At 44.1% G+C, this 9050-nt stretch overlaps 1 protein-coding gene across 1 annotated transcript in view; it reads left to right on the top strand.

The window, feature by feature from the left end:
* Window positions 1–3196: 3196 nt before the first annotated feature.
* The window catches only part of LOC8052735, a 211815-nt gene continuing 205961 nt past the window's right edge, over window positions 3197–9050 (top strand). Inside the window, exon 1 of the mRNA XM_029986532.3 lies at window positions 3197–3325. The gene's annotated coding sequence lies outside the window, so the exon portion shown is untranslated. The remainder of the gene's footprint in view (window positions 3326–9050) is intronic.

The raw sequence follows: 9050 nt of genomic DNA, 5'->3' as shown, positions 1-9050 counted from the left end.
TTTTGTGAGGACGACGACTCGGGAGTCGATTTGCTCGCACTACCGCTGCGGTATGGCATGGTGTAAAGGCCTGTCCAAACGGGGCACTTCAGAAATCGTGAGGCAACGCTACTCCCACATAAATCATGCAGAGACCCACATACGTCAGATTTTTGTTTTGTCTGGGTAATGTTTTGTGTGTCAAAGCTTTTTTCTGCTTTCCACGGGGGTCTTAAGCATGCTCATCACGTGAGTTTAAACAGCCACTCACACGCACTGTTGGTTGTCGATCAATCGCCTCAAGGCCTCCGCTGCTCTTCAGGACCCGACAACGTGAAAGGAAAGGGCTGTGTTCGCGAATCTTACCCAAAAAGATCCGCGCTACTCCGGCGGGTCGCGTCACGTGACAACAGAAACGTAGCGACGTTGGACACGGGTAGGTTTCCGAACGCAAGAATACAAATCCCTTACCCTGGAGCAAGAGCGAGTAAATTTTGAAACACGGCCCAGGATACGAGGGCCCGGCAGAACAGATGGACAGCATTGGCAGGCGGCGTGTGATGTCAAGTTTGACAAGAAGAGAGGTTACCGAAAAGCGGAGGAGGCGAGGAGAAAAATCTTGATGTATGCTTGGTGCTGATCATACAGACATCAGACTGCCGAACGCTTCAACTCACACGATTTTTGCCGGAGTGTGTCACCTAAATATTTTTTAAGTGTTCTGCTTGAACTGGGTTTGACGGCCATTAAAACGGCCTGCTGAAGCATTATTTTTTATGCTCTCCTCATTTTCTGATTGCCAACTTTTACCTACAATCTGTGCGGGCTGCATATTATCGTGATCATTAACATTATTGAAGCAACCGATCGGTATCAGTGATGATGATTTTATTGTGTGTGTGTGTGTGGGGGGGGGGGGGGGGCGGGGGTAAGTTCTTTTGTATAAAACAAAATAGTTGTATTTTTTATCTACGGAATAAACTAGAAAATATAAACCCCGTTATGTTTACCAGCATCAATAAACAATACGCATTCCAGAAAGAATAAAATACGGGTGATTCCGACGCTAGCAGAGGTAATAGAATGAGAAAGTTTTAAAACGTAACCTTAATACCGTGAATAGAGAAGAAGAACACAAAAATATGTCGTTCTGTACCGACGTAGACCTAGGTTTAATATTTGCCAAGCCAAAAAAGTCATCCTGGGAGCCAGTGACATTATTTCAGTGAAAGCCACTTCATTTCTGTAAAGTCAAACTTGCCAGCAAGAAAGTCAATATTAAATTTTCTTCTTGATCAGTTTTTTTTTCTCTTCAAATTAAATAAATAACATGACCCTTCCCACTCTCCATCTCCAGACCCCCCCTCCCCCCAACCAAGTATCAATTTTTTATGTGACAAATTTTAGGCTTAAGTGAACGTTGGCACATTAAAAAAATGTAGTTTTTTTTTTTTTTTAGCTTTTGATCCCAATTGCGTCATGTTCTCGAAGTTTCGCGTTTCATCACCATCACTGGCGTCAAATTTATGCCCGATTTAGATGGTGGGATTTTACTTGCGATTTAGAAATTGGGACGTCCCTTGTGCGGCTAAGAAGGCCCGGTGGAAGCTGCACTGCCCGACTTCGCAGCTGCGAACTCGCAAGCCAAATCGAACCAAGTAGATCAGTCATCGCACGGTTTCAGGTTTTGTGAGATGCCAAATTTACTTATGCTGCCCGAACAAGAAGACCTCCTTTTCCCTCTCAGACCCTGTACATTGAGCCGCGACGCCGACGAGTTATAGTGCCGAAAAAAATAAGCTTAAGTGGCTAACAGTGTTGTACGAAAACATGTGAACAGTGCTGTGCATTGAATGTGCGGCAGCCCTTTTCCTTTTTCTCTCAAATGCCTTTTTGGTTGAGCCGAATTCGCGAACTCGACACCGAGAATTACGTTTCCATTACCTACTTAATGTTACACTAACCCACTAAAATAACACGAGAGCGGTTGGCGCTCTCTCCGATAAATCCCGAAAGCCGGAACTCCAACCGCTCGATTTTGACAGCGTTCACAACAAGGTGAGGGCTTCGCCGCAGAGCTACCGTGTTAGACAGGCAAAGCACGCTTTAAAGGAGCCGTTAAGCGCGGTTTTTTTTTTTTTTTTTTAGTACGCATAACGCTTTCATAACGCCTTAAAAAACAAGAAATAAACGCATAAAGGATAATGTTTTCCATTTTTTACCATCTATACGTCGCGTATACAAATACACTTACAATGTATGCGAATGAACTTGCGACAAAATCTCGGCACACAGACTGAGAACTGTCGCTTAGCGTTAGGCTTCCTACCAAAAACTGTGACGGCGCAAAATTAAAAAAAAAAAAAGAAAAGTAAAACAAATTTGTTTTTTGATTTTCACTTCTATATTTTTCCGCACGTAGAATCAAGCTCTCCCCTTTCTTTACATTTCAATAGATTATTCCGGCACCGTTATAAAATTACGCGGCTTTTTCGGTTCGCCCCTAATGCCTTCGGGCAGTTGTCCTTTCCAAACTTAACTCCCCGACGAAACTTGTTGAAATAAACCGCGACCCGTTCATATTATTTCTTTGTATGCGCCCGCGAGCAACGAGCGAAATGTTGTATCAGCTCTTTTTTTCTCCCTTTTTCCGCCCTTCTTCCCACGCTCTGGTTGCATGACTTAACGTCATCTCTCGGTTTCCAGGCGAATACGTCGGAGTCCGTATTAAAATTTTAACGTCTCGTTTCTTCTTTTTTTCTTCTTTTGCCCGATACTGTTTGGGGTGATCTTTCACGAATTACGATAATGAAGCGACGAACCTCCACACCGCCCCCCTTTTTTTCAAAAAGAAAAAGGAAAAAGAAAAGAAAACGTCTATCAAATACGACGCGTATTTAAGAAACCCACTTTTTAATTATTTTTGTATTTGGACCGCTTGTGTTTTTGTAAAATGAGGCAAGTCCCTACTTTCTCGCGCGTAACTTGTCGTGCGAGGGCGAATCCGAGCACCCCACGGGCGCAAACAACTCCGACCAAAAAGTAGCGCAAAAAAGGTCGGTAGAGTCGCGTCCTGATTGGCCGGCCCATCGGGCTGCGGCGCGACCAATGGGCGTCCTCGCAGGACACCACGTGACCCGCGTGACGTCACGAGCTTGGAGAACCGGCGGAGGAGTCGCGTATAAAAATGCGCTCGGATCCCGGGTCGTCCGAAAAACTTTGACGCACGCCAAGCGCAGGACGAAGACGCACCGAGCGACGGGCCTGCCATCTCTCGACGAGCGGCTCAAGTGCGGAATTACCGTCGACCACTTCGCACCCCCTTTCGCCCAGCATCGCACAATCGGTGAGCTCGAGCGCCTTCCTTCGATCGCGACGGTCTAAACCTTGTTTCCGGGAAATTTTCGGGAGAGCGCGGTAAAAAGATTTTCGGGAGTAACTCCCCAATTTGCGCGCAGCGTTGAAGTTGGGCTGTGTGAAGAAAGTTTTCAACGTCATCAGGTTTTCCGCTCCCGATTTTTCGTGGCGATTTTAATACCCGAATTTAATGCGCCGTATCGATTTCCAGTCCAGCGCGATTCGTCACCTGTTATCCTAATTTCCCAACGTAACTTAATCGTTTTTGTAAAAAAAAATAAAAAAGAAACGTGACGGAAGGAATCGCAAACGAGGTGAAACTCGTCGCACTTTCCATATTTTGGAGAAATGTTCCTAATAGAACAAGGCCGCTGTAAACTCACTCGACTCGTGTATAAGACCTGTTTTTCCCGGCCTAGCTGAATAGCGTTCTCTAACTCAAGCGTGTTAAACAAAACTAGTGTCACTCACAGATGAGAGAAATGCGAAGTCCGGCTTATTATGTTCCGCTCTTCATACTTCAGTAATCATCCTTCACAGTTCGAATCGACGAATTCCGCGATTTCGTGGGCTCGTCCACTCCCACGTTTCTTAAATGGGCCATGAAACGAATTTTGGGTTGGGATGAATGATTTTAAATTGGGACTTTACTAATCGCATATCGTTTAGTTGGCCAAAAGAAAGAGGCTAGAAAGTCAAAAGCCAGCTCTTCGGTACGAGCATTTGAAAATATAGCGGACCACTTTGTACCTTCTTGCCTTCGAAAGCTCTCCGCCTTTTCACTATGATACATCCACGGTTCCAAAAGCGCGTCACCGGCGCCAAACTGACGTCAGCAGAGCCCAGCTCACGCATTGGACACGAGAACTGCGTCACTCGGACGTATGCGCTCGTCAACAATCAATCCGTCAACGAATATTTGGATTCGCGTTCGTGGCCAATGAGTGCCCTGACAGAACTTATTGTCACTGGGGAATGGCAAGTTCTATGGTGTGCATAAAAAGCACGGTGGAAGCTAGGAGTCATCGCACCGGTGCCGAAGGAATGTCACGACCACGTGATTTCACAATTCGTATTTGAGTTGAGGATTAAATCTAAGTAGGAAGAAGTAGGAAAATCGTTTCATGACCCCTTTAAGCTATGAGTGGCTTTAACCCCGGAAGACAAATGCCAATCCCAAAAATGCTGCCCCTCCCCCGAAAATTAAAGGGGCCGTGCCACGACATTGGGTAGGAACGTTTCTTATTACTCTACACAAGCTTACTGGCACTAGTGAGACCTAAGTTTACTCGCACGCAATACCAATGACAAACAAGCTTCTTCGTCGCTGCGTATATTCATAAAAAAGCGACCGTTTTTTTTTTTTTTTTTTTTTTTAAAGATTGATCACGAAAGTTGTGGCAATAGACCGAAGAACATTGACGGTGGCATTTTTATTTCCTTCGAGCATATCAATATGCTTATACTATGTAAGCGAACAGCGAAGCACGACACTAAGGACTCTGTGCCATTTGACTAGCTCGATGTTATGACTTTCGATGATGAGCTTAAATCCTTTTAGGTGTTTTCTCGTAAAAGGTGAAATCCTATCGACTGCGCATTTCACTTAACATACAAAGCTTAAAACAGTGTTCACCAAAAGGATGTTTTCTTTTTGTATTTTTTTATACGGATGTGAGCTTACTTTTTCCGCAGGAGTTTTTTAAAGGACACATCTAAGAGCACTTGGCCATCGAGAAGTGATTTTGATGAAGCAAAACTTTTATCCGAGGAACGCTAGAAATATTTAACACTAAGGCCGTTTCCATTTTTAGCAGGTCGACCAGATCGAAATCTTGAACTCTACAAACGAGAGCAATAAAACATGTCCAAATGTCTATCGACTGATTTATTTTGTGGAACCTCAAACAATGTTCGATTGGGAAATCATTTTGATTCACCTGACTGCTCCCTGCAGCAGCCAAAGCTTAAAGTTTTGTCAGTTATCGATTCCTATCTTCACAGAATCCCGTACTTCACATGTCTGCTATTTTTTCTTTTCTAACAAATTTTCCTTTTTTTTTAATTTAGAGAGCTTATCGTAGGATCTGAGAGAAAAGTGAATTCCCATTTATCTAATTTATAAATATTAAAAAAAAACGAAACGCGTATTCGTTTCTTGTACGTAACGTGGGTAACATTTTTTTTTTCTTTTTTTCAAGTCCTAACTTGGTCGTTTTTCTAGAAAATCGAGAGTTGCATTAAAACGTGATTCCACAACTTACCGAACGGTAGGTGGGATTTATTTTAATTGTAATATTTAGACGTAATAAAACATATCCTGGATACAATCTTGAATAACGCTATCCGACTCTTGAAATATCATAGCCTTCTCAATGCCTAATTTGCAAACATTACAAAGTATTGATTATTTTCTACAATTTATGCCAGATTATTTTCGCTCAGGCTGCGTAAGCTTGAGATAGAAAAGCATCTGAAAGAAAAGAAAATTGAACAAATGTCCAAAAAAGGTGTCTTACACGGTATTGAAAATAAAATAATAAATAAATCGATTCATTTATTTCGGACCCTACAATAGAGGCTGATGTCGGGTGCAGGGACAAGAAACTAAATGGTTTGACTTGGAGAAGTCTCTGCAGCTTTACAACTGGCAGACGGCGAATGATCAGCGACGATATATTTGAATTATAATTTTCTTGCCAAATCACATATTGTATTATTTGCTAATAATGAAAAACGAAAAGAGAAGCCAGAGCATATTTCGTTCTGGACAGACCTGCTCAGAAAACTAAATAGAAAAAAAATAAACTCGAACGAGGAGGAAAAAAATTAGCGAAAACACGCAGGTGATTGCAATAAGCATGAGTCCGCGTGCATTCATAATTGACACGAGTCCGCAAGCATTTAATTAACGCCACGGTCAATTGCAAAGCGAACTGACTTCGAAACAAGCGGCACGGGCCTTCTTTTCTACTAAACAATTGAAAAAAAACTAAGTTGTCTATTCAATTATAATAGAGAAAATAAAGACTTCCGAGAACGAGTTGAAAACATTAGTGTTCTCTCATTATGCCTTTGCCAAGTAGGCTCGTCAGCCGAATAGTCCTTGGGATAGAACATCTGAGGCGTGGGCTTTCGTAATGTCTCCATAAGTATAAGTAGGTGCGCAATTGTCCGTTTTTTTATATCATTTTTTTTATTGTTACTGTTTTAAGCACGTCATTTTGTTTAGAACATACAGCAATTACGTTATATGATTATGCGTGTACACATTAGAGTTCTATGTGTCTGAGATTATTTTTTGTATCGATTTACGGTGTTTTTTTTTTTTTGTTTGTTTGGGGGGGGGGGGGGGGTAATATTTGTTTCCTAGCCATTCGGTGTTTTTCCGCGTCACTTTTTTGGCGTCGGCCAAAGATTCGTTGTTTATCGGGGACTTGCGTCGTATAAAAGAGAAAACGAGTGTATAATTCACCAACCTCCTGAGAATGTGCTCGTGACCCGGATACTTAAAAAAAACGTCATGGAATAGATAAAAAAACAACACAATATAACGGGTCTGGCTTTCGAATACAAAAGTGTTCATCGCCAATTAAAAATCATGTTGTAATACAAAAAAAAAATCTGTGTTTAATTTGTGAGCTAAAACTCGTCGAAATACTAAGCGCTGGGGGAAAAATAATCCATCTGCGTTAAGCCTTTATTTTGAGCTCTTTTTGTGTACGGTCCGCCTATTCAAAGAAAGACCAAGTACGCACCTGATCTCGCCATCCCGCCGTCTCCTTCCGCACGATACATTCCGTCTGCTATGGTCAGCGTCGTACCATGGATAGGTGGGGGCGAGGGTGGTGGGCGCACGAGAGAGGGAACCACAACCCAATAGCACGTTTCTTTATAGATAACGTGGTTGTGTGGTTGTGCGAGGGGCAATGGCGGTGTTGAGAGAGAGGGTTCATCAAGTCCATGCTTCGGAGCATGAGAGTTTGATGCTTTGTTCACTAAACGGACATGAGCGCCGCCGGAGACTGACACTCGAACGCGCTTTTTGTGCACCGAGTATTTCTCGGAGCGCGAGTGACTTCTTCAGGTTCCGTGACATCACGTCCATAAACAAATTGGCGGCGCTGTTGTCGAGACCCTCGATACGAATAACGCAGCCGGACCGCTGCCCTTTTTTATTGAATAGTGCTCAATCCAGCAGTTGAAAACGATTTCCTTTGAAAGTCAAGACAGCAATTATCGTTCCGGAAAAGGTTTGTTTGTGCATCTCGTTTCAAAACGAGCTCATCTATAGAACGCTAGCGTGCCAATAGCACAGCGACCAAAAGGTTGTCGAGCTGAGAAGGCATTTCGACCGCTGTTCTTTTTAGAATACCTAACTAAGCGAATAAAAATACTTTGGTTCGAAAAGAGAAACATTAGTTGGCTTTGCGGAAAACGTTTGTTCATGCATCTCACCTAAAAACGAATTGGCGTGCTATCTATTGAACGGTGGTGTGCCGGTATCGGCGTAGCACATCGACGGCTTTCGACTCGCTCTGCGAGACGGCACGGAACAACTGACAAGTTTTACAGCAATTCCTTCGTCAAAAAGTGGGTTTAAGCTTGTTGCCTTTCCTTCAAACCTGAACAGCGTGTATGGTCAATATAAACCGATCGGTCAAGTTACCTTTCGCATATGTGCTCGAAGCGAATCATCAAACTTTTCAGGAATATTAAAACAATATTTAAAACTTCCTAACCGTCTTTTTTTTTTACTTTACACTCTGCCGCTTTACAGATGTCCTAATTAATTTATCTTCGGAATACCTTAGACTTCTGCCATCCGCATCCACGCGATGCCGGGTTCGCTGCAGACATGCGGTCGGGACTGGGAAGTGGCTCATCCGGCTCGTCGATAATTTCGGTGCGTCGTGCTCCCGTACGCTATGCTCCGTTTAGTTCCTCCGTTCGGAGCATGAAACTCGGAGCGTCGGAGTAGGAGTAAAGGAGCGCGGACCTAACGCGCCCAGTGGCAGCGCGGCGACGCTATCACTCTCTTTCTCTCTCTTTCTCTTCACGATGATGAGAGCGTTTTCGCGTTCCAACGCCGCTGGATTTCGCCGGAAAGGGATACTTGAAGCTACCGCTGTAAAACAGCAGGACCACCACCCACGCAAGCAAATCATGTACTAAACTGGAGCCCGCCCTTCCGCGCACTCGCTGAGTCTAACCTCTTATCACCCACAGCCACGCAAGAAAAGCCGCCAAAGGTATCCGAAGCGCGCGGCGACCGCCGCCGAGCCCGAGCCCGCCGCACTGTAAGGATGCCCAGTCTCGCCCACCTTGTATAGGTCCCTTCCCTTTTTTTCTTTCTTTTTTTCCCTTATGTTCCCACCAGATATATGTTTCCACTTCTCAGCAAGGCCTGCAGCCGACTAAGTCGTACCCTGTTACTCGAAAAAAGACGTTCGAAACTAACATTACAACCTCCGCAACCGGACAAGTGCAGCGAGCGAACGAACCGGCGAGCAGTCCGTGAAAGAACCACACTAGCGAACGCCGCGGAAAACGCAGGCGAGGGGGGGGGGGGAGGGGGGGGGGGAGGTGGTTAGTGCGAAAGAGTGCCTTGCACAGCTGACGTGGTTGTGCGAGCAAATTGATACTTTACTTGAAGGATTTAACTTAATTTAATGTTATTCTCTTAAAGACCCCCGGAGGGGTATTAGATACAT

Source organism: Ixodes scapularis, unplaced genomic scaffold (genome assembly GCF_016920785.2).
Source record: "Ixodes scapularis isolate PalLabHiFi unplaced genomic scaffold, ASM1692078v2 PGA_scaffold0__279_contigs__length_252992795, whole genome shotgun sequence".
Classification (NCBI taxonomy): Eukaryota; Metazoa; Arthropoda; class Arachnida; order Ixodida; family Ixodidae; genus Ixodes; species Ixodes scapularis.
The sequence above is the reverse complement of the archived record's forward strand: the minus strand, read 5'-3'. Positions and strand labels throughout refer to the sequence as shown.